A 23,972-nucleotide genomic window follows, 5' to 3' on the forward strand; every position below is an offset into this window, starting at 1 on the left:
TTTTTTTGTTTTTTTTTTTTTCTTGTCCAAAGATGTATCCCCTGTTCGTTTAGTAGAATGTCATGTATAAAATGTGTATTTTAAATTCTGTTTTATTTTATGTAAAACGCTTTGAAATTGGAAAAGCGTTTAATCAAACAATTTAATAAACTTGAAACTTAAACTTGAAGGAAGCAAATTCCACCACCATTGATGCAATAAAGAAACTGAAATAGGCATATCTTCACATTGATTAAAAAAAGGAAGAATTCTATCACGGACTCCACTTGAAAAATCCAATCTCTGCAATTAATTCACCAATTGCCTGTAGACCTATAAAGACCCAGGACCCCCTCCTACTGTAACAGAAAGATCAGGAAAACTCCTTATCTTCCCTGTCTCATCCAATACCTGCGCTAACTCCTAACATGTCATTCCAGGTTGAAAATCTTTTTGAGACTTTAAATGTGTCGGCACAATAGTGAGCTGTCATTTTGTTAAGCAGATGCAGACAATAGCTGACTTGTTTTGGGGGAAGTGCTGGGAGATCAACAGAGGGCTGAAACCCACATTAAGAAGGGAAGTGGGCGCGGGGGCGGTCCCTCCCCTCGCACCTCTTTAATTTTCCCTGCAAGAGCAGCATTACGAACTTGCTGCCCACATTGGTGTCGCCTGTCTCTGATGTCATTTCCGGGCCCTGCACCTAGGAAGTGAAGTCGGAAATCCTGCGACCCGGTTAAGCGAGTTTGCGTTGTTGCTCTCGCCTGGAAAATTAAAAAGGTACGGAGAAGGGAAGGGGTCGGGAAGGAGCGGGAGTGGGTAGAAAAGAGGGTGGCGGAGGGGTGCTGCCGCCATTGGCACAATTGGGTGGAAGGTGTTCCCTCTCCTGCCACAATCAGCTGATGGGAAGCCCGCAGGTTTGTTTGTTTTTTCACTCTTTGGGTGGTAGGAGGGGGTTGTGACCACTGGAGGAGTAAGTGGGGGGAGGGGCATGCTTTAAATCCTCCAGTGGTGGTTTTGTAAGTTTGGGCACCTTTGTGGAATTTAGACACAACTCAAACAGGTCTAACTGCCGGCGTCTTAAGTTCCCTCTAGGAAAACTTTGATTATGGCTGCAGGACGTCCAGGTTGGAGCTCGCCCGATTCCCGCCTTTGTTCTCTGGACACGCAGCAGTTTGGAAGTGTTGCTGCCCATCCAGAAAGTTGGCTTTGATTATCGGCACTCGGACATCCGTGCTAATAAGACATCCAAGTGCCAACTTAGGCTGGTTTTGGACGTTTTAAAGTTTAGATTTTGAGCCCATAATGTCCATCCAGGGCTTGTTACCAAACAGCTGCAAAATTCCTCTGGGTTTTATGAAGGGTGAAACTATGGAAAACCATTTGCACAAATATCAAAAATGGACACTACTTCTATATTCCAACTTTTTAATTAAATTCACTACTTAAATAATTGGATTTCATAGTATAACTGTTGACTTTTAATCACATTACATTAATTAACTTCTAATGGAGACAAGCCTCAGACTTAGGAGAAGATGTTTCCCACAATGGGATTACTTAGAGAGAAACACTTTGCTCTCTTATCTCCTTATAACATCACCGGCTATTACCCCAACTCCCCACCAATATAGATAAATCAAATGTTTAATTCTCTATTTTTTAAAAAACTACATCCTTCCGCCCCTAATCCCTCTATCCTTCCTCGCCCTGACGCCTGCTACCACCAGATCAGCCCACAGACATAAACTATCCTTCCCCTCTCTACACGGCATCCTCCACGCAGGTCAACTGGGAAAATCCCTCCTCTCCAAAATCACGGGCCTTTGGAACGATCTCACTGTCCCGCTGCGGAACCTGGGCTGAACAACTGAAAACCTGGCTTTTCTCTAGCAAATAACATCTCTTCTCCTGTTTACATCCCCTCTTTTTATATGCTTTTGTAAACCCTCTCTCCTATATTTTTAAGCTTTGTAAACCGCGTCGAGCTCCGCTTCCGTGGAGATGATGCGGTATATAAACCTAAGGCTTAGTTTAGTTTAGTTTTATAAATAAATAATTCTAAACACCACGCCTCCTCTTTTATTAATTTGAATCCTTAAAAACTTATTAAATTTAGACTACCAAAACTATTTTGGTATGGGATATATATTACTTGAAATAGATCAGCATGCCATTTTTGAAACTCAGGACCACCTCGTATCAAACCATATATATTACCTAATCAAATTCAATCAAGATATCTCGTCTCAAATTCTTATTCAATTTCATTGCAATTCATTTCCTCTTGTTGTTAATTACAATTTCATCCCATTATTTTCATCAATTCATGTATCTTACGTATTTCACTAATTACCACAAAATATTAACAGTGTTACTAATACTTAAAGGGTGCCCAAATTTTAGTCCAATGCAGAGAAGTGAGCCAATTAACATCAATAACTGGATGCCGACAATCAATTAGTTGTTTCGTATCAGTTAATTATCTGGGCAGCAGCAGATGGGCGGTCTTGGAAGCGGAGGATCACGTCTGATGCAACAATGGCAACAATCGAATTTATACTGCGCAGAAGAAAAACCTGGCAATCGACTTCTGTATTCTGCCACGAAAACTTGAAGATGATCAAGTTCCTAGGACTCGAACACGAGTCGATGGCACCTAACTAGGGTAGAGTAAACATCTATGCTGTTCTATAAGCCTGGGCACCCAAAAGGGAGTGTAACCATGGCAGGAGCATGAGCGGGTCAAGGGCATTCTCAAAAGATATGCGCAGTGTCCCAGAATTCCTGGGATCAAAGCCCAACCTACGCCAGCTGAAACCTTCTGTAAATCTTGGCATATAATTTAGGTGCGTGAATCCCACTAAGCGCTGTTCTATGAAGGTGAGTGTCTCGGAGGCATTTACTGAAGTTGGGTCAATGTGTCCTGAAAACCCGACTGGATTGCGGCCCTCAAGCACTGACATTGGGCAATTCTTGACTCTAGCACCTCAGATATCAAACCAGTCATCGATCAATTAATACACGATTCATTCCTTGGATGAACTGGAGATTTATTAACGCAGTAACAGTTGGGGATGTGAGTTCCTACTGCAGGCGTTGGTAGATTTGGAGGTTGCTCCCATTGGTCAGGCTGAGCCTAACCCTGTATACTTCACAACAAGGAACCATTTGAAGTTCTGGGGAAGGTAACATAATGTAATAAATTATTTCTATACCAGATAGCCGGTAAGTTCAATGCGGTTTACAAGTATTAAAAACATAATAGAAATTAAGCAACATTTGATTAGTTAATAAACAAATGTGTCTTCAATTGCTTCCGAAAGTGACAATAGAACACAGAGGTTTCAATTCCCTGTCCCAAAGAGCTGCCTGATAAGAAAAAAAACATTGATGGTATTCTTTATAGCGACAGCCTTTTATTGATGGAAAATTAAAAAGGCTGTGTGAACTACGTGAACGCTTAGATTGAACAAAGGAAATTTTTTCGAGTAGGTAGACGGATGCCACGCAAAGACAGCTGAATTTAAATTTGACAAGGGCTTCCAGGAGGCAACCAATGAAGTTCCCGATTAAAGGGACTCGTATGGTCAAACTTTCTCAAACCGTAAATCGAATGAAACGCGGCATTCTGGACTATTCGCAACCTATTCGTCCTTGATAGGAGACGCAAGATTTTATTTGCCCAGTAGGAAAATAGATGATTTCAGACAAGATATGGATTAAAAATGTAAGTCCACCTAGTAATGAGACATCCTCTCCCCCAGCATTCCATACGAAAAGCCATGCCGAGTTGGACCAAGGTCCATGGAGCCTAGCATCCTGTGTCCGACCATGGCCAGGTCAGGCCACAAACACCCAACATCCCAAACAGTAGATCTGTTTTCTGCAGTCCATTCCCAGAGATGAATGGTGACTCTCTCAAGTCAACTTGGCTAACAATTTTTATGGACTCTTCTGCCAGGAGTTGTCTAAACGTCTTTTCAGTCCTCTTCTGTGTACTGTGACCACGACCTCCGGCAACAGACTCCATAGCTTAATTATGGGTGGTTTTCAATCTGCCAGTGATCAGTTTCATGCAGTGCGTCCTCTTTGTTCTTGCGTTTGTCACGTTGAACAAGTGTTCACACCACTCATGATTCAATTCAGTTTTCTGGAGAGTGAAGAGCCCTGTGCCTTTCTCCATAAGGAAGGTGTTCCTTTCCCCTTAAGCATTTCTTTTTTTTTTTTTTTTTGAATATATTTTTATTGTAGGAACCAATCACAAGAGATACAATCAGCAACCAAGCCAAAAGGGAATAACACTATAGAAACAATAATCAGATAAGCAATACAGCTAGGCAAGAGATCAAACAATCAAACAAAGCTCTCATGAAAGTCCATAATTTTCAATTTTTAAACAGAACAGCAAGAAAACAGACCTCCCACCTCCCCAAATCCGCCCACCCCCACCCCCTTGCATCCTTAGAAACCGACCCAGCTTAGAACGAGTTCCAGCACTCCAGATAAGCCACTGATTGCCAGCTAGTGGCACCTTTCTTGCGTTGCCTTTCCCAGACCGCCATCTGGGACATACTAGCTCTCCATTGTTGGAACGTAGGACACACACTCCCCACCCAGTGTTGCAAAATTAGTTTCTTAGCGAGCCCTAGAGCCACCAGCACAAAGCGTTGCAGAGGCGCATTAATACCAGCCTCAGCCAGGGGACCCGTGACACCAAGCAGCAGAGTCTTATACGACCATTCCAGGGAGCGCCCCAAAACATCCTCCACCTCTCGAAGTACACACCCCCACAGCGATCCCACTAAAGAGCATTCCAAAAAGTGATGCACCAGCGTCCCCTTAAGAGCAGGGCACCGGGTACAAAAGGCATCAGGCCACAGGCCCATAGCGTGTCCGGCGCAGCGGGTTATATACGCCCTATGCAAGATCTTAAGATGAATTTCATGTAAAGCAACGTTAGGAGTCGCGCCCGCACCGTCCACAAAACACTGAGACAACTCATCGGCCGTAACCTCTTCACCCAACTCAGAGCTCCAGCCCTCCGCCATCCGGGACAGAAAAATCTCAGCAGGTCTCCAGTCTCTCCCTAGCTTGTACCAAGCCGATAGCGAATTAAATTCAAGCGAGAGGGAGAGGAAAGCCCTGTCCAACGGGGAAAAAGTGGGTAACCACCCGGACAGCAACCGAAGCGAAGAACAATAACTACGTAGTTGTAGATAGAACAGTACGGACCCTGCACTCCACGCCCAGTGTTCCTGACATGCAGGAAAACCTGGCAGTCGCCCCGAGCCCAACTCTATAAGCTGGCCAACAAATCGGCACCCGGATTGACTAGCCCGCACGAAGAAAACATGCTTACCCGCAGGGAAGGCAGGGTTAGCCACGAACTCCAAGCAAGGAGAGGGGCCCCCTTAAGCATTTCTATTTCCCTTCTCTGAACCTTTTTGAGATGGGGGGAGGGGAGGAGAACCAGCATGCCCCATAATCCTTAAGGGGTAGGCACAGAGTTCCCATTTTTTCAGGCTGCAAATATCTTGACACATGGCCCTGTTCAGTTCCACCTTTGGCTCCTCCCTGTTCAGCCTCCAGCCCCGCCCCCACAAACCTCTTCTCTTCTTCCCCGGCAAGCTCCGGCTGCATCTGGAGGGCCTGGAGCATGCGCCAATGTGGATGACGTCATCCACGCATGCTCAGATGCCCCTCCAGATGCGGCCGAAGCTTGTCAGGGCTTTCCAAAACCCGGTTAAACTGCCGGGTTTTGGAAAGTCCACCCGGGACCCCAGACAGTTCTTCTAAAGAGAGAACATGTTCGGGGTTTTCCAGACATCTGGTAGGCATCGAGGAACTTATACAAAGGCAAAATGATACTTTTGTTCTCCATTTCCTTCTAAAAATCCTAACATTTGGATTATATGTCTCTTTAAATCCAGGCTTGTGAATACACAGTTAGATGTATCCTTGAAGTACAAAAAAAAGGTTTTTGTCTGAGGGAATCTTGTAGTTTTTGCCTTCCATGAACACGTCTTGTTTTTGCTTGCAGAATGTCTGAGACGGTCCCTGGGAGCACAGGGGTCCACTGTTAGTCTCCTGTGAGCTTCTTTCTTCAGCCCAGGTGGTCACCAGACTGAAGCCGCAGGCCGGACTGTCCTATACCCCCCACATTCGCAAACATTTTCTTGTATCCTCCCCTTGCTCCAGTGCCACCTTTCAGAAATAAAAAACAGGTCATCCTTTCAGCCTGCTTCTGCCAGTCAGAGGGGGTCAGTCGGCTTGCTGTCTGGAAAAATAAGCACTCCAGTGTAGAAATGAAAGCCTTGGGTATGTACCTTTCCCAGTGCAGACACAGGGGTAGCTTGGTGCTCCCTACAATGGAGCTCATATGTCCAATATTAGGGGCATTTTCAAAACACGATAATATTCTAAAAAAGGCTAAATCGGCATTTTCTCAGCAAAATATCCAAGTGTCGATTTCTGAAATAAAAATATTAGACATCTTGCAAGACGTTCACCTCCAACTCATAAAGGGGTGTATTAGAGGGGTGTTTTGGGCGAGCTTTGGATCAGCTTAGACTTGATCATCAAGACATCCTGGATGGAACGTAGACATTTTGACCTAGGCATGTTTTAGAAGCATCTAAGTGCCCAAAATGTACCCACACTGACCTGATGACCACTAGATACCTGAAAATATGACCCCCATCCCCCCCCAAATATCTAAATGAAACGGTGCACAACTGTGTCCAGAACAGTAGCACCTGGCATTGGAAAGCCTAGTAGAACTCCACACAGGCTTCTTAAGCACCCGGGTGGGTCGGGGGGGGGGGGGGGCTAGTGAGTCTTAGAGAGGAGGACCCAGGCCCATAAGACACTCTAACCACAGCATTTATGGTAGAAAGTGTGAGCCCACCAAAACCCTACTCTACTGCCATATAGGTGCCACCTGCAGCCATAAAGGCTGTTGGGGTGGTAGACAGGTGAGTATAGTAGATTTGGGGGGAGTTTGGAGGGCTCAGCATAAATTATGAGGGGGTTCTGGTGGGATGTACATCTGACCTTTCTTGTGAAATTCACAGCAGTGCCCTCTAAGGTACCCCTACTGCTCTGTTGGCATGTTTATGTGGCCAGTTCATGACGACGGTGGCCCTTCCCACATCTAAATGGTGCTGATTTGGACATTTCTAACTTGGATGTTTCTGTGGTCAAAAATGGTGAATAAAGTTAGACATCCTGGCGGTCTGAACATTCTGACGCCAAAGTTGGCAATTTTCAGGGGAAAAAATTATTTGGACGTCCCATTTGAAAATGGACATTTCTCCGCCTCCAGCTTTGGATGTCTTGTGGGAAACGTCCAAAGTCGGACTTAGATGTCGTATCAAAAATGCTCCTCCACATCTTGCAGGGCACCTGCAGGGTTTCTGTGAACAATCTCTGCCCCTTGGTGCATGGTCACAATAAGCGCCAGGACTTCATACACTTGTACCTGGGCACAGCGACAGTCCGGTGGTATATTGATTTGAGACTCGGGATCTGATGTACATGTCAGTCTCTCATCTGGGATTTGGTTTTGCTTCTTCTCCTCTCAGGGTCTCTCTGCAGACTTTGCTTGATGTATTTATTAATTCCTGTAATCTCTGGTTCGCCTTCGTTCCTGTAGGACATGCTTGATCTGGTTTCTGTCTTGGAAGATGAGTGTCTAGGGTTTGAGTCCTCGTTCTATTTTTAGATACTAAATCAAAAACAAACCAAACAACTCTTTGGTAGCACAACCACAGGAAGAAGAACTTGCTGGGTGGTTAATATGAAATGAAACGGAGGTGCTTAAACCGAATTATTGCAGATGAGGTATTGCTGGCTGGCACCTCTCTCTTACCAGGCCTGTGAGCAGTGGTGTACCAAGGGTGGGGGGTGTCTCCGAGGACCAGCATCTTCCTTATCTGGCAGCAGCAGCCCCAGGCCCACTGTTCACAACTTGCTGCTCTGCTGGCATTGTGCCTCCCTCTACCGGGTCCTGCCTTCGCAGAAACAGGAAGTAGGTGGTACCCGACAGAGAGGAAGGCCTGAAGCCAGCATGAGAAGTAAGTTGTGAAGGCTGCACTGTTGACGGAGGGAGGGGGAGAGGAATGCTGCACCCGATTGGGAAGAGTGAGGGAGAAGGAAGACCAGGGAAGGGAAAGGAGAAAGATGCCAGACCATGGAGGAGGAGGGAGAGATGATGGCATAGGGGGGATGGAAGAGAAGGAGACAGAGACCAGAGCAGGGGGAAAGGAGGGAGAGGAGATGCCAGAGCATGAAGGGGGAGCAAGAGAAAGAAGGAGAGGAGAGATGCAAGGGCATGGGGAGAGGGAAGGAGTCGGAGATGCCAGACTGTGGGGTGAGGTGGGAAGGAAAGGAGAATAGAGATGCTAGAGCAGGGGTGAGCAACTCCGATCCTTGGGGGCTGGAATCCAATCTTTTGTAGTCTGCTGTCTTCGACCACAGAGTACAAAACCTTCAAAAAAGAAACTAAAACTCTACTACACTGTTTACTCCTTATCAAATCTAAAATGTTCAAATTGCCCCTTCCATCCACTATCTGCCCTCTTTCTATGTCCCTTCTATAAAAACTGTCTATCCCAGAGGCTGTTATAGGGGAAAACACCCTCCAGGGATTCAAGACAGTTAGACAAGTTTCTGCTGAACAAGAACGTGCGCTGGTAGGGCTAGTCTCAGTTAGGGTGCTGGTCTTAGACCAGAGGGCCGCCGCGTGAGCGGACTGCTGGGCACGATGGACCACTGGTCTGACTCAGCAGTGGCAACTCTTATGTACCTTTTGACAACTGAAATATTATTTGCACTAATCTAAGAAATGATTGAAGAGTTATCATTCAAAACACAGCCCTCAGATTGATCTACTCCCTCGGAAAGTTTGACCATATCACCAACGCCTACCTAGCCTCTCACTGGCTACCAATAAGTGCCCGAATCCAATTCAATAAACGGATCCGCACCCACCTACCTTAACAACCGCCTTAATTTCAACTGCTCACCCAGAACAAGAAGAACCAAGAACCTCTCCCCCACTCAAGGGAACTCAGCGAAAGAAGATGTATGACGGCCTCCTAGCAACGCAGGCGGCGAAACTGGACCCCTTTATCTCCAATCTGCTGTCAACAACTATCGACTTTAAATCATTCCGAAAGGAAATCAAAACCCTACTGTTGAAAAAAACTATCCAACCTCCCAACCGAACCTAACAAGGAACCAAGCCTCAACCCTTCTCCTAAACTGTAATTTCCTGCATCTATTATGTAAGCTATCCCCCTCTATTCTACGCCTGATCTGTATTAGAGAATGACACGGTGGCGGTTTACCCGCGGCCACCGCATTTTAGCCGCGGGTCACCCGCCGAAAACGGGGAAGAAAACTAGCAGTCGCTGCGGCGACGGGGACAAGGCCATTCACCGCCCGCGGGGCGGTGAATGGTCTTGTCCCCCGCAATGAGGCATGAAGGATCGCGCGGTCCCCGCAGCTCACACCCGCCCGCCCAATCGATTCCAGTGTCCAGCCAGCTCTCTCCCCTCTCCTCACCCCAGTCCGCAGATCCTCCTCCTCGGCGACCCGCACGCTACCAGAGAGCCGCGCACACCCGCCGCTGCTCAGCCTCGATCTTCTGCTCTGACGCAACCGGAAACAGGAAGTTGCAGCAGAGCAGAAGATCGAACACTGAGCAGCCGCGCGTGTGCGGCTCCCTGGGAAAGCGCGCAGGTTGCCGAAAAAGAAAACCCACAAACCAAGGTGAGGAGAAGGGAGAGAGCCGGCCAAACACCAGGATGGACCGGGCAGGCAGGTAGTGGCCGCGGGGACCGTGCGATCGCTAGTGTTCCCGGCTCAAATTGGAAGGAGGGAGTGAAAGGAAAAAGGCTTATATGGATGCAGCGGGGACGGTGACGGGGTGGTGAATGGGATGGCAGTGGCGGTGACGGGGCGGTGAAGGGATCGGCGGTGACGGGGCGGTGCAGAGGATGGTGGGCCGGTGACGGGGCGGTGACGGGGACAGATTTTTTCCCCGTGTCATTCTCTAATCTGTATACACCCCCTGAATTGTAACTTCCTGGATATGTCTTACACTGTAATCCACTTAGAACTGCAAGGTAAAGGCGGAATATAAATCACTAATGTAATGTAATGCCTGAGTTCTGTGTGACTTGATGTGTTGTCGGCACCTTCTTTCACATTTTGGAAGTCTTGAGAACATCTTTTTTTGATGTTAGGTTTTGATGTATGACTGTTATTTTGTAATGTTTTCATTTTTTATGCAATGTTGTAATCTGCTTTGAATAAAGGCGGAATGCAAGTAATAAGCTCTGAATTATTTGCACATGCTACACTCTGATGTATGTTTATTGTGGAAACCCAACCTAATTAGGTGTGGCTTCCTGACTGGTGCTACTAAGCCCACGAGCTGGACCTGGAAATTATACACTTTTGCACTGTGGCCAACCCCTCTGCCCTGAAACCGGGGCTCCCAGCTCCAGTTGACTCTATGTTTCTAGTTTCTGCAGCCATTAGTGCCCTCTGCTGTTAAAACTATGGCATTGCATGCGACCACAGACAAATGTTTGTAATTAAGGTCAGAGCAAACACTTTAACTGTCAAATGAGAAGCCCCCGGGCCCCAACGAGCCCGAACTTCGGTGCAGGCAACAGTAACAGAAACATTTCAGTGACACCTGGGAGAGAATAGGAAATATTGTTTCAATTGGTCTAAAGCTGAACACTTTCTGATCTGGTGGGGCATAACACATTTCAGAATCAGGTACATACATTACATTACTTTAGGGACTTCTATTCCGCCTATACCTTGCAGTTCAAGGCAGATTACAAAAGAGCTAACTGGACATTTCCAGTGAAGTTACAACAGTTTTGTAGGGTTTTTTTTCTTTTTGTTTTTGAATATTAGTACCAAAACCTGGGATGTGTCACATAAGGAAATTTTATATTGTAAAATCTGTAACTATGGCAAATTCAACCTGTAAACATGCAGTGTAAGGATAGCTATGGCAAATTGTAATGGTAAACTCTATATTTTGTCTATTTGTTTTAGACCCTAATATGTGTTGAGTTAGAATAATAACATGTAACATAAACTTGCACTGTATATTATGTATGTGTAACCTCAATCCGTTCTGAGCTCTTTGGGGACAATGGGATAAAAAATGAATTACTCGTAAATAAATATACATTCTTGTCTGAAATGTATCAATTATTACTCATTTAAGGCTCATAGTAGATGACGGCAGAAAAAGACCCGAATGGTCCATCCAGTCTGCCCAACCTGACTCAATTAAAATTTTTTTTCTTAGCTATTTCTGGGCAAGAATCCAAAGCTTCACCCGGTACTGAGCTTGGGTTCCAACTGCCGAAATCTCCATCAAAACCTACCCCAGCCCATCTACACTTTCCCAGCCACTGAAGTCCTCCCCAGCCCATCCCCCACTAAAGGCCATACACAGACACAGACCATGCAAGTCTGCCCAGTACTGGTCTTAGTTCAATATTTAATATTATTTTCTGACTAGTATTTTAGCCCATTACATTAACGGGTGCTAGCTGTCTGTCTTTCTCCCCCCCCCCCCACTTCCCTGTGCAGCAGCCGCAGCAACCACAGCAGCATTCCCTCCCCCTCCATGTTCCTGTGCAGCAGCATTTCCCCCACCCTACTTTCCTGTACAGCAGCATTTTGATCCCCCCCATCCACTTCCCTGTGCAGCAGCAGTATTCCCTTCCCCCCACACCACTTCCCTGTGCAGCAGTAGCATTTCCCTTACCCCCTCTTCCCTTCCCGCGGTCCCGACTAAGCTGCTGATTCCAGCAGCCTGTGCAGCACTCTACATACGCTGCTTCGGGGCCTTCTACTGCCCTGATTTACTCTGGCACCTCCCTGATGACATCATCAGAGACGCGGCAGAGCAAATCAGGGCAGTAAAAGGCCCCGTAGCAGCGTGTGTACAGTGCTGCACACGCTGCTGGAATCAGCAGTTTTGGAGTCGGGACCGCGAAGAGGCCGGAGTGTTTTTTCGGCGCTTCCCTTCCCACGAGGTGTTGCCGCAGCTCTTCTCGATTGCCGCCAGCGTCAGAAGTCTTCTCAGCCGCTGGTGCCGCTGGTGAGAGGAGCCGACTATTGGGGAGAGCAGGGAGTCCAGTGCTGGCAGCCAGTCCTGTTGGCCAGTGTAGGTAGGTGCTGGGAAGAACGCTGGGGACTCGCGCATGCGCACTCCTGCGGCCACAGACCTACGGATCATGGAAGCATGCAGTTAAGAGTGCGCATGCGTGGCTAGGGTTTTATTATATAGAATTCTAGATCCTCTGTGTTCATCCCACGCTTCTTTGAACTCAGTCACAGTTTTACTCTCCACCACCTCTCTCGGGAGCGCATTCCAGGCATCCACCACCCTCTCCGTAAAGTAGAATTTCCTAACATTGCCCCTGAATCTACCACCCCTCAACCTCAAATTATGTCCTCTGGTTTTACCATTTTCCTTTCTCTGGAAAAGATTTTGTTCTACGTTAATACCCTTTAAGTATTTGAACGTCTGAATCATATCTCCCCTGTCTCTCCTTTCCTCTAGGGTATACATATTCAGGGCTTCCAATCTCTCCTCATACGTCTTCTGGCGCAAGCCTCCTATCATTTTCGTCGCCTTCCTCTGGACCGCCTCAAGTCTTCTTGCGTCCATCGCCAGATACGGTCTCCAAAACTGAACACAATACTCCAAGTGGGGCCTCACCAATGACCTGTACAGGGGCATCAACACCTTCTTCCTTCTACTGACTACGCCTCTCTTTATACAGCCCAGAATCCTTCTGGCAGCAGCCACTGCCTTGTCGCACTGTTTTTTCGCCTTTAGATCTTCGGACACTATCACCCCAAGGTCCCTCTCCCCGTCCGTGCATATCAGCTTCTCTCCTTCCAGCATATACGGTTCCTTCCTATTATTAATCCCCAAATGCATTACTCTGCATTTCTTTGCATTGAATTGTAGTTGCCAGGCATTAGACCATTCCTCTAACTTTTGCAGATCCTTTTTCATATTTTCCACTCCCTCTTCGGTGTCTACTCTGTTACAAATCTTGGTATCATCTGCAAAAAGGCACACTTTTCCTTCTAACCCTTCAGCAATGTCACTCGCTAAAATGACGCACACACTAGCCGCTGCTGCCTCCTTTTAAGCAGGCAGTAATTTTTCAGTTAGCGTGCGCTAATCTTGTGCGTGTGCTAAAAATGCTAGCATACCTTAGTAAAAGGAGCCCTTAATCTGCACCCCAAAAGATGACAACCTGTTCTGTCCAGGAGGTAGGATTGAAAGCAATGCCGGCACATACTTTTTCATAGATCGAACGACAGCTGTCTTGAAGCCCCCCCTGCTGAAAGGGTAGAGGCCAAATTGGTTGTGAAATTCAACTAGGAGTGGGATTTGTGGTACAATATCACATGTTAAACCCCCTTTAGATCAATATAGAGGTCGTCTTTTCCTTATAATGACTGGGATAGCCATCCAGATCACCCAAAATTGGAAGAAATAATAATAACTTTATTTTTCTATACCGCCATAATCTTACGACTTCTAGGCGGTTCACAATAAAGAGAGCTGTACAATCAGCGAATTACAATATAGTATTAACATGTTACAGTGAAGGGGCTGGATGGCCAGCGAATTACAGAATACAAATGGAGAGGAAGACACTGAACAGACAGAGTATAGGATACAATTGGAGAGTGAGCATAGAATCAGCATGAAGAGTAATAGTTTTAGAAGGAGGGAGTATTTTGACTAGGAAATGAATCTATTGAACAGAGCAGTCTTAATTACTTTCTGAAAGGCACCATAAGTCAATCTGGCTCTATCAATGAAGTCGCCTAGCCAGGTTTGCTGTCTGCTAGCTTGAAACTTAAATGTTCTTTCCAGAAAGGTTCTGTATTTGCAGTCTGTGGTCTTCGGGTAAGCAAAAAGATTGCGATTTCTGGTTGTCCTTGTGGGAGTGTATAGTTCGAAATGAGGAGAGAGGTAGTTGGGGGCCATTCCCCACACCAGTTTATAACAAAAACAAGAGAATTTGAATAAAATTTGTGCCTCAATTGGCATGTGATCGTTTAAGTTTTTCATTCTGGTGGGCAAGTCTTTGCTCTAGTTATAGATTTGAAAGAATAAATGCTGAAAATTTAGGACATAATAATAATAATAACTTTATTTTTGTATACCGCCATACCCCGAAGAGTTCTAGGCGGTTCACATTAGTTAGACAGAGATTACAAGTGGTTACATATAAAATTGATCATAGAGTTGCGAACAGCAAGGAGAGAAGTAGGGGGGAGAGGAGGGAGACAGGGGAGGGGAGTAGATCAGAAGAGGGGGGAGGAGGAGGATTGGTAATAGATTTAAATTAATATGGGGCCCATTGGCATCTTATGTTATCTCATTGTAATTGATTGTTGACTGTGAATCAGTTTGTTCTTTACTATGGTACATATCCAGGGCGGGGGTGGGGGGGGGGGGAAGAGAGGGATTCTTTATGTCATAAATTGATTTTTGAATATTTATAATTGGGATGGGTGTTAAGATATCATTATTCAGAATAGATAGGATAGTTATGATAATATATGTTTGTGTTATACAGAATGATAATTGTTTGGGTGGGTGGGGGGGGGGAAGGCTGATTACGAACATGAGGAAGATGAATGTGCTTTTATTGTATTACTATGAGTTGCATTGGTTATATTGCAAACTATTGGTAGTTTGAAAATTAATAAAGAATGAAAAAAAAAAACCAAATAGGAGTGGGATATTCAGAATGCATTCTTAAAAGGCGGGGAGGATGGAAAACGCCTTCATCAAAACAGATCTAAAATGATTTGTTGCTTTTCTAAGAAGGCATTCAGGAGGGAACCTGCAGGGAAAACCTGGATGAGCTCCAGGTCTGTCTTTATCTGCTAACATTCCCATCTAAACTTAATCTGATTTGTCTTTTTAATCTAACACATTTAAGAGCTCCCCAAATCTAATTCCATTCGTAGTGCTTTGTTGCCATCTAGTGTTCATTTATGTAACTCCAGACAAAAAGTCTGATGCTGTTGCAAGACAGAAGAGAAAGGTGCCTGGGAAATTTGATTCTCCTGCTCTATAGACGGTCTCTCCATCCTTTTTCTGCAGGAACAGAGTTCATGAACTTTTATTTCTTCGTAGCCTGTACCACTGCTCTGGAATTATCCTGTCAGCCCAGGGATCTATAGCGTAGGGTTACCAGATTTTACTACTGTAAAATCTGGACCCATGGTCCCGCCTCCTGGCCTGCCTAGTTCTACCCAGTGGCAGAGTGAATTCATGGGCAGACAAGGCCGAAACAGCCTGTTAGAGTGCTGCTGGCCTGATGCTGCTTAGGGAGGTAAGTAGGGCTCGTGGCAGGGTTCCAATGGGAGGGTGGGAAGGATGGGGATTCGGCTGCACAGTGGGTGCTGGGGGGGAGGGGTGGTGCTCGCTCAAGGGTTCTGCCCAAGGGATGGGAGGGAAGGGAAGCTGAGCAAGGGTCCTCCTGCGCGACGGATGGGAGGAAGGGAAGTTGGGTAAGGGTCCTGCTGCACAAGGGATGGGAGGGAGGAAAGGGAAGCTGGGCAAGGGTCCTGCTGCGCGATGGATGGGAGGAAGGGAAGCTGGGTAAGGGTCCTGCTGCACAAGAGATGGGAGAGAGGGAAGGGAAGCTGGGCAAGGGTCCTGCTGCACGATGGATGGGTGGAAGGGAAGTTGGGTAAGGGTCCTACTGCATGAGTGATGGGAGGGAGAGAAGGGAAGCTGGGCAAGGATCCTGCTGCATGAGGGATGGGAGGAAGGGAAGCTGGGCAAGGGTCCTGCTTCATGAGGGATGGGAGGAAGGGAAGGGAAGCTGGTCAAGGGTCCTGCTGCATGAGGGATGGGAGGAAGGGAAGCTGGGCAGGGGTCCTGCTGCATGAGGGATGGGAGGAAAGGAAGCTGGGCAAGAGTCCTGCTGCACGATGGATGGGAGGAAGGGAAGTTGGGTAAGGGTCCTACTGCATGAGTGATGGGAAGGAGAGAAGGGAAGCTGGGCAAGGGTCCTGCTGCATGAGGGATGGAAAGAAGGGAAGCTGGGCAAGGGTCCTGCTGCATAAGGGATGGGAGGAAGGGAAGGGAAGCTGGGCAAGGATCCTGCTGCACAAGAGATGGGAGGGGGGGGGAAGGGAAGATGCAGCACATGTGGGGGAGAGAAAGGAAAGAGGAAGAATTGGGGTGAAGGAGAGGGAGGGAGAGATGATAATGTGAATATCCCGAAAATAAGACCTAGTGCCTTTTTGGGCCTAAAATTAATATAAGACACTGTCTTATTTTTGGGGAAACATGGTACTTTTGAGAACCAAAGTGGCCTTTTCCTCTTACTTTTACTTACTTGCCTCACAAAAAGATTTGTTGCCCTTACAATCGCTCCTTTCAGTTTTGCCCACTGCATTTCCACTCCTTTCAGACGTTCCCATACAGACAATAATTCCTTGACACGTCCGAACAAAGTTAGTTGTTTTTTTTTATGTCTTGAACCTTTGCTTTTGAATGAGCCCTCTCTAGACCCATCTTAATATTACACCGTACCATGCAGTGATCACTGGATGCCACTGTAACATCAGAAACCCTTTCCCCGTTTGTAAATACTAAGTCCAGTATGACCCCCATCCCACGTGGGTTCCATTACCAACAGCTGGAACAGTTCTCCTTGTAGAGAATCTAGAACCTCCCTACTTCTAGAAGATCCCGCAATAGGGATACCCCAATCAACATCCGGCATGTTAAAATCACCTATTAGCAAGACTTCCCCTTTTTTAGATATATTCTGAATATCTACTATTAAATCTCTGTCCACTTCTTCCGTCTGTAAAGGAGGCCTGTATATCACACCATTGTAAATATATTCACCAGTCCCTCTTTCCAAATTGATCCACAGTGCCTCTTCCTTGCAGTGTGTGGCTTTAATATGTTCTTTAACATATAACGCTACTCCTCCTCCTTTTGTTTTCCTACCCTGTCTTTCCTGAGCACATTATAGCCCAGTCATGGTTCTCTGTGATCGCCACTATATCCAATTCCTCTTCTTCCATCACAGCTTCTAGATCCAGAATCTTGTTTCCCATACTTTGAGCATTAGTATATACTGCTTTCCAGACATTGCCCCCTTTCCCCATCCCTGTAGAGGTATTAAGTGATTTACTTACCTGAGGGCTTATACTTACCCAGGAGCTTTGATCACCCTGCCCCATCACTTCTAGTTTAAAGCCCTCTTCAGTAGATTAGCCAGCCTGCTGGCAAAGACACTTTCTTAATTTTCCTAAAGCAACAAGGGTGACACCGGGTGCCATGTTTAAAAAAAACATGTGACTGAAATTCTAACATTACCATTTGAAGCTATGCCGCCCATAAATCTATTATCTTCCAGTTAAGAAGCTAGAAACCCCCCATACATGAAGAACACAGTACTACTCGAAAGGGTCTAGAAAAGAGTGGCTAAGATGGTTAAGGGGTTGGAGGAGTTGCCGTACAGTGAGAGATTAGAGAAACTGGGCTTCTTCTCCCTTGAAAAGAGGAACATAAGAACATAAGAAGCGCCATCTCCGGATCAGACCTTCGGTCCATCAAGTACAGTGAGAGATTAGAGAAACTGGGCTTCTTCTCCCTTGAAAAGAGGAACATAAGAACATAAGAAGCGCCATCTCCGGATCAGACCTTCGGTCCATCAAGTCCGGCGATCCGCACACGCGGAGGCCCTGCTAGGTATACACCTGGCTTATTTTATAGCCAACCATATCTTTATATGCCTCTCTCAAGGAGATATGCATCTAGTTTGCTTTTGAAGCCTAGGACTGTCGATTCCGCAATAATCTCCCCTGGGAGAGTATTCCAGATGTCAACCACTCTCTGTGTGAAGCAGAACTTCCTGATATTAGTCCTGAACTTGCCCCCCCTTAGCTTCATTTCATGTCCTCTTGTCCGTGTCAAATTGGACAATGTAAATAGTTTTTTCTGCTCTAATTTGTCGATTCCTTTCAGTATTTTGAAGGTTTCGATCATATCCCCACGCAGTCTCCTTTTCTCAAGGGAGAACAATCCCAGTGTTTTAAGTCGATCCTCATATTCCAGTTTCTCCATACCCTTCACTAGTTTAGTTGCTCGTCTCTGCACCCTCTCCAGCAGTTTTATATCCTTCTTTAAGTAGGGAGACCAATGTTGGACGCAGTATTCCAAGTGGGGTCTGACCATTGCCCTATAAAGCGGCATTATAACTTTCTCCGATCTACTCGAGATTCCTTTCTTTATCATGCCCAACATTCTATTTGCCTTATTTGCCGCTGCCGCGCATTGTGCCGACGGCTTCAGGGTCCTATCTATCAGTACACCCAGATCCCTTTCTTGTTCACTTTTTCCCAGAGTTGCACCTGACATTCTGTACTCGTATTCCTTATTTTTACTGCCTAAATGCATTACCTTGCATTTCTCCACGTTGAACTTCATCTGCCATTTCTCCGCCCATTTTTCTAACCGACACAAGTCGCTCTGGAGTTCCTCACTATCCTCCTGCGATCTGATTGCCCGGCAGAGTTTTGTGTCGTCTGCAAACTTGATGATCTCACTGGATGTTCCTTCCTCCAGGTCATTGATATAAACATTAAAAAGGATCGGCCCAAGTACCGAGCCTTGGGGTACACCACTAGTCACTTTCTCCCAGTCGGAGAACTTCCCATTTATGCCCACTCTCTGCTTCCTGTTTTCCAGCCATTTGCCTATCCATCTTTGTATATCTCCCTCTATGCCATGGCTTTGTAGTTTCCTAAGAAGTCTTTTGTGTGGAACTTTGTCAAATGCTTTCTGGAAGTCCAAGTATATTATGTCCACCGGCTTTCCACTATCAATTTGCTCGTTCACGGTCTCAAAGAATTGGAGTAAATTCGTCAAACACGATTTCCCTTTCCTGAATCCATGTTGACTGGGTTTCATCAAGTCATGTGTGTCCAAGTGCTGAACTATGCTATCCTTGATCAGTGATTCAATCATCTTGCCGGGGACAGATGTAAGACTCACAGGTCTATAGTTGCCCGGTTCTCCTCTCGATCCTTTTTTGAAAATTGGCGTGACGTTCGCTTTCCTCCAGTCGTCTGGTATCTGACCAGTTCTGATTGACAGGTTTGCAAGTTTTTGCAGTAACTCTCCGATTTCGACCTTCAATTCCTTCAAGACTCTCGGGTGAATTTCATCCGGTCCAGGGGATTTGTCACTTTTAAGTTTGTCGATCTGGTAGTATATCTGATCTAAGTTCACTTCAACTGTGGTGAGGCTGTCCTTTATTTCTCCTGTAAACAGTTTCTCCACTTCAGGTATTGTTGAGGTGTCCTCCTTCGTAAAGACAGACGCAAAGAAGGAATTTAGTTTGTCTGCGATTTGTTTATCTTCCTTGATGTACCCTTTTCTTCCCATGTCGTCCAAGGGTCCCACTGCCTCTTTTGCAGGTTTTTTCCCTTTCACGTATCTAAAGAAGGGCTTGAAGTTTTTGGCCTCCCGGGCTATTTTTTCCTCATAGTCCTGTTTTGCATCCCTCACCGCCTTGTGACATTTCTTCTGTTCATCTTTATGTTTGTTCCAGGCTTCGGTTGTCTTCGTGCATTTCCATTTTTTGAAAGAGTCCTTCTTTTCTTTTATGGCTTCCTTCACCTGTATGGTAAGCCATGCTGGTTCTCCTTTGCCTTTAGTTCTCCGATCTTTGGAAATCCTCGGAATGTAGAGATCTTGTGCTTCTGCAATAGTATTTTTCAATAGGCACCATGCCTGGTCTACTGTTTCAAGTTTGTCCACCATCTTCTCGAGTCGTTTTGTTACCATGGCTCTCATGCAATCGTATTTACCCTTTTTAAAGTTTAAGGTGGTGGTTAAGGTTTTGGAATGTTTCCCTTTCCCGATGTCAAGTTTAAAGTTGATTACATTGTGATCACTCGTTCCCAGTGGAACCATGACTTCTACTTCTGTTATCGGTCCGGTGAGACCATTTAGGACCAAGTCCAAGGTGGCGTCGCCTCTTGTCGGCTCTTTTACCATTTGCTCCAGGAAGCAATCCCCTAGCACCTCCAGGAACTTGGCCTCCTTGCCGCAGTTGGAGGCTCCTAGTTTCCAGTCTATTCCTGGGAAATTGAAGTCTCCCAATATAACTACATTGCCTGTCTTGCATACTTGTTTGATTTCCTCCATCATTTCTGAGTCAGTGACCTCCGCCTGTCCTGGGGGACGATAGTAAAGGCCAATTTTTGTATCTGCGCCATTGTGACCAGGAATTTTGATCCAGAGGGACTCCAGCTTCTCTTTCCTGTCTGTTGTAATCATTCCAACAGAATCTATTCCTTCCTTAACATATAGGGCAATACCTCCACCTTTCTGCCCTTCTCGATCCCTTCTATATAGTTTGTATCCCTGTAGTACTGTGTCCCATTTGTTTTCTTCATTCCACCATGTTTCTGTTATGCCAATGATATCCATGTTCTCATGTCTTGCTATCGTCTCTAGTTCTCCCATTTTGTTTCCTAGACTTCTAGCATTTGTATACATACATCTAAGTTCCCTTCGTGTTACCTTTTTGGACCTTCTACTCTTGGCTGTCCTTACAGTTTCATTTACGGTATCCTTTACTGCTCCTGTGTTATCTCCCATGTTTGCTGTGTGGTCATCCCCTCCTGTGTCTGAGTTGTCCCTTCCTGCTTGTTCTCCTTTGTTGGCTGTGAGGTCGACCTCTCTTGTGTATGAGTAGTAGTCCTTTGTTCCTACGTCGGGGCATCCTGTCGTCCGTGCCATCGACCGGTGGTCGACTGTCGGCTTTCCCCTGTCCTTCAGTTTAAAGCCTTCTCTATTGCTTTCTTCATGTTGCCTGCCAAAACTCTTGCTCCTTCCTTGTTGAGGTGTAGTCCATCCCTTCTGTAGTATTTACTTTTTCCCCAGAACGCCGTCCAGTTGCGCACGAAGTCGAAGCCTTCGTCTTCGCACCATCGTCTCATCCAGGCGTTGATCACTTGCAATTCCCCTTGTCTCTTTCCATCTGCTCTTGGTACAGGGAGGATTTCAGAGAAGGCCACCTTCACCTCCCTGATCTTCAGTTGTCTTCCGAGTGAGCGGAGCTGGCCCTTCAGCTCTTCCCTGTCATACTTCCGCCCGCTCACATCATTTGTTCCTACGTGGATAAGCACAGCGGTGTCCACTCCCCGTGCGCCATCTATGATCCTGGAGATCCTGTTGGTCACATCCTTTACTCTTGCTCCAGGCAGACAGGTGACTACTCTGTCCTCTCTTCCTCCTGCGGTGTGGCTGTCCACGTGTCGTATAATGGAGTCGCCTACGATGATCCCCATCTTCTTTATTCGGGAGTTCCTTGGGGGGCGTAGGTCCACGTCCTTGGAGTAGGGCCTGTCTTCTTCCTCCAATGATACTCTTGAAATTGTTTCCTGTTCTTTGGGTGGGGGGACATCTTCCTGTGCTCTCACTATTCCTCCTGGTGTGCGGTTGTCTCCTACCTCGTCTTCATTTTCTTCTGTGTTTGCATGGGTGTCTTCTCTCCTCACTTGGGTTTCCTGAGTACAGTTTTCCAGCCCTGGGATCTCTACGTGGTGCTGATGGGCTTCCTCTATGAACATTTCTAGATCCTTGACCTCGTCGTTTGGGCTGTGCTCCACTAGAATCTTCTCCTGTGCTCGGATTCTGTCTTCAAGTTCCATCACTGTTCCCTCCAATAGTCTTACCTGACATTTCAAGCTATCCATCTCCATGCATCGATCGCAAATGTATGCCTGGATCCCCGAAGGGAGGTAGTCATACATATTGCAGTCGATACAGAAGACAGGAAAGCTCATCTTCTGACTTCCTTGGGCTTCCATTTCGTGCTTCACTCGTGGGTTATCTGAGTGATTTGTTGTGACCTACTGCTGCTCTTTTTCCTACTGATCCTACCTCCCCCTTACCTTCTGACTTCCTGACTGCAGTCTTCCTATTTGAGTGAGTCTGTTTGTGTTACAGTGCCTGTACCTTTGTGTGCTTGTGTTCCTTACCTGCTGCTTCCTTGTGTTTCTTGCCTTGTTGTCTCTCTCGTGTGTGCTGTCTCTGCTCTACCTCACCTTGATTGTATGTGCGGGTTGGTTTCTTTTGTGTCTGTCTCTTCCTTCTCTTCTGTGCTTGTCGGTTCCTTACCGGTCTGTTCTCCTCTGGTGTTCTTGAGAGTAGCGCTCGTCCCTTGCAAGGCCCTTCGCAAAGGCGCTCTCGCTAAGGCGAGCGCCTTTACCGCACGCCTTCGCCGCGCGCCGAACGGCTGGGCGCCGTTGGCTCCTCCCCTTTTCAAGGGGGAGTCCGGCGCTGCCTGTGACGCGTGGGGGGGGGGCGGAGCGAACTCTCGCCGCTACCCCGAGCCTACTGTCCTCCTACTTCCTTCGGTGCTCAGCACCAACGCTGCCTGCCTCCTCTGCTTCCTGCTCCCCTTCTCTCCTCTCTCTCTTCGGCACCGCGTGTGCCGCGCTGGCTCCTCCCCTTTTCAAGGGGGAGTCCGGCGCTGCCTGTGACGCGTGGGGGGGGGGGCGGAGCGAACTCTCGCCGCTACCCCGAGCCTACTGTCCTCCTACTTCCTTCGGTGCTCAGCACCAACGCTGCCTGCCTCCTCTGCTTCCTGCTCCCCTTCTCTCCTCTCTCTCTTCGGCACCGCGTGTGCCGCGCTGGCTCCTCCCCTTTTCAAGGGGGAGTCCGGCGCTGCCTGTGACGCGTGGGGGGGGGGGGCGGAGCGAACTCTCGCCGCTACCCCGAGCCTACTGTCCTCCTACTTCCTTCGGTGCTCAGCACCAACGCTGCCTGCCTCCTCTGCTTCCTGCTCCCCTTCTCTCCTCTCTCTCTTCGGCACCGCGTGTGCTGCGCTGGCTCCTCCCCTTTTCAAGGGGGAGTCCGGCGCTGCCTGTGACGCGTGGGGGGGGGGGGCGGAGCGAACTCTCGCCGCTACCCCGAGCCTACTGTCCTCCTACTTCCTTCGGTGCTCAGCACCAACGCTGCCTGCCTCCTCTGCTTCCTGCTCCCCTTCTCTCCTCTCTCTCTTCGGCACCGCGTGTGCCGCGCTGGCTCCTCCCCTTTTCAAGGGGGAGTCCGGCGCTGCCTGTGACGCGTGGGGGGGGGGGCGGAGCGAACTCTCGCCGCTACCCCGAGCCTACTGTCCTCCTACTTCCTTCGGTGCTCAGCACCAACGCTGCCTGCCTCCTCTGCTTCCTGCTCCCCTTCTCTCCTCTCTCTCTTCGGCACCGCGTGTGCCGCGCTGGCTCCTCCCCTTTTCAAGGGGGAGTCCGGCGCTGCCTGTGACGCGTGGGGGGGGGGCGGAGCGAACTCTCGCCGCTACCCCGAGCCTACTGTCCTCCTACTTCCTTCGGTGCTCAGCACCAACGCTGCCTGCCTCCTCTGCTTCCTGCTCCCCTTCTCTCCTCTCTCTCTTCGGCACCGCGTGTGCCGCGCTGGCTCCTCCCCTTTTCAAGGGGGAGTCCGGCGCTGCCTGTGACGCGTGGGGGGGGGGGGCGGAGCGAACTCTCGCCGCTACCCCGAGCCTACTGTCCTCCTACTTCCTTCGGTGCTCAGCACCAACGCTGCCTGCCTCCTCTGCTTCCTGCTCCCCTTCTCCTTGCTTCCTGCTCCCCTTCAGGAGACTGAGAGGGGACATGATTGAAACATTCAAGATAATGAAGGGAATAGACTTAGTAGATAAAGACAGGTTGTTCACCCTTCTCCAAGGTAGGGAGAACGAGAGGGCACTCTCTAAAGTTGAAAGGGGATAGATTCCGTACAAACGTAAGGAAGTTCTTCTTCACCCAGAGAGTGGTAGAAAACTGGAACGCTCTTCCGGAGGCTGTCATAGGGGAAAACACTCTCCGGGGGTTGAAGACAAAGTTAGACAAGTTCCTGCTGAACC

The sequence above is a fragment of the Geotrypetes seraphini genome, chromosome 10 (genome assembly GCF_902459505.1).
Source record: "Geotrypetes seraphini chromosome 10, aGeoSer1.1, whole genome shotgun sequence".
Classification (NCBI taxonomy): Eukaryota; Metazoa; Chordata; class Amphibia; order Gymnophiona; family Dermophiidae; genus Geotrypetes; species Geotrypetes seraphini.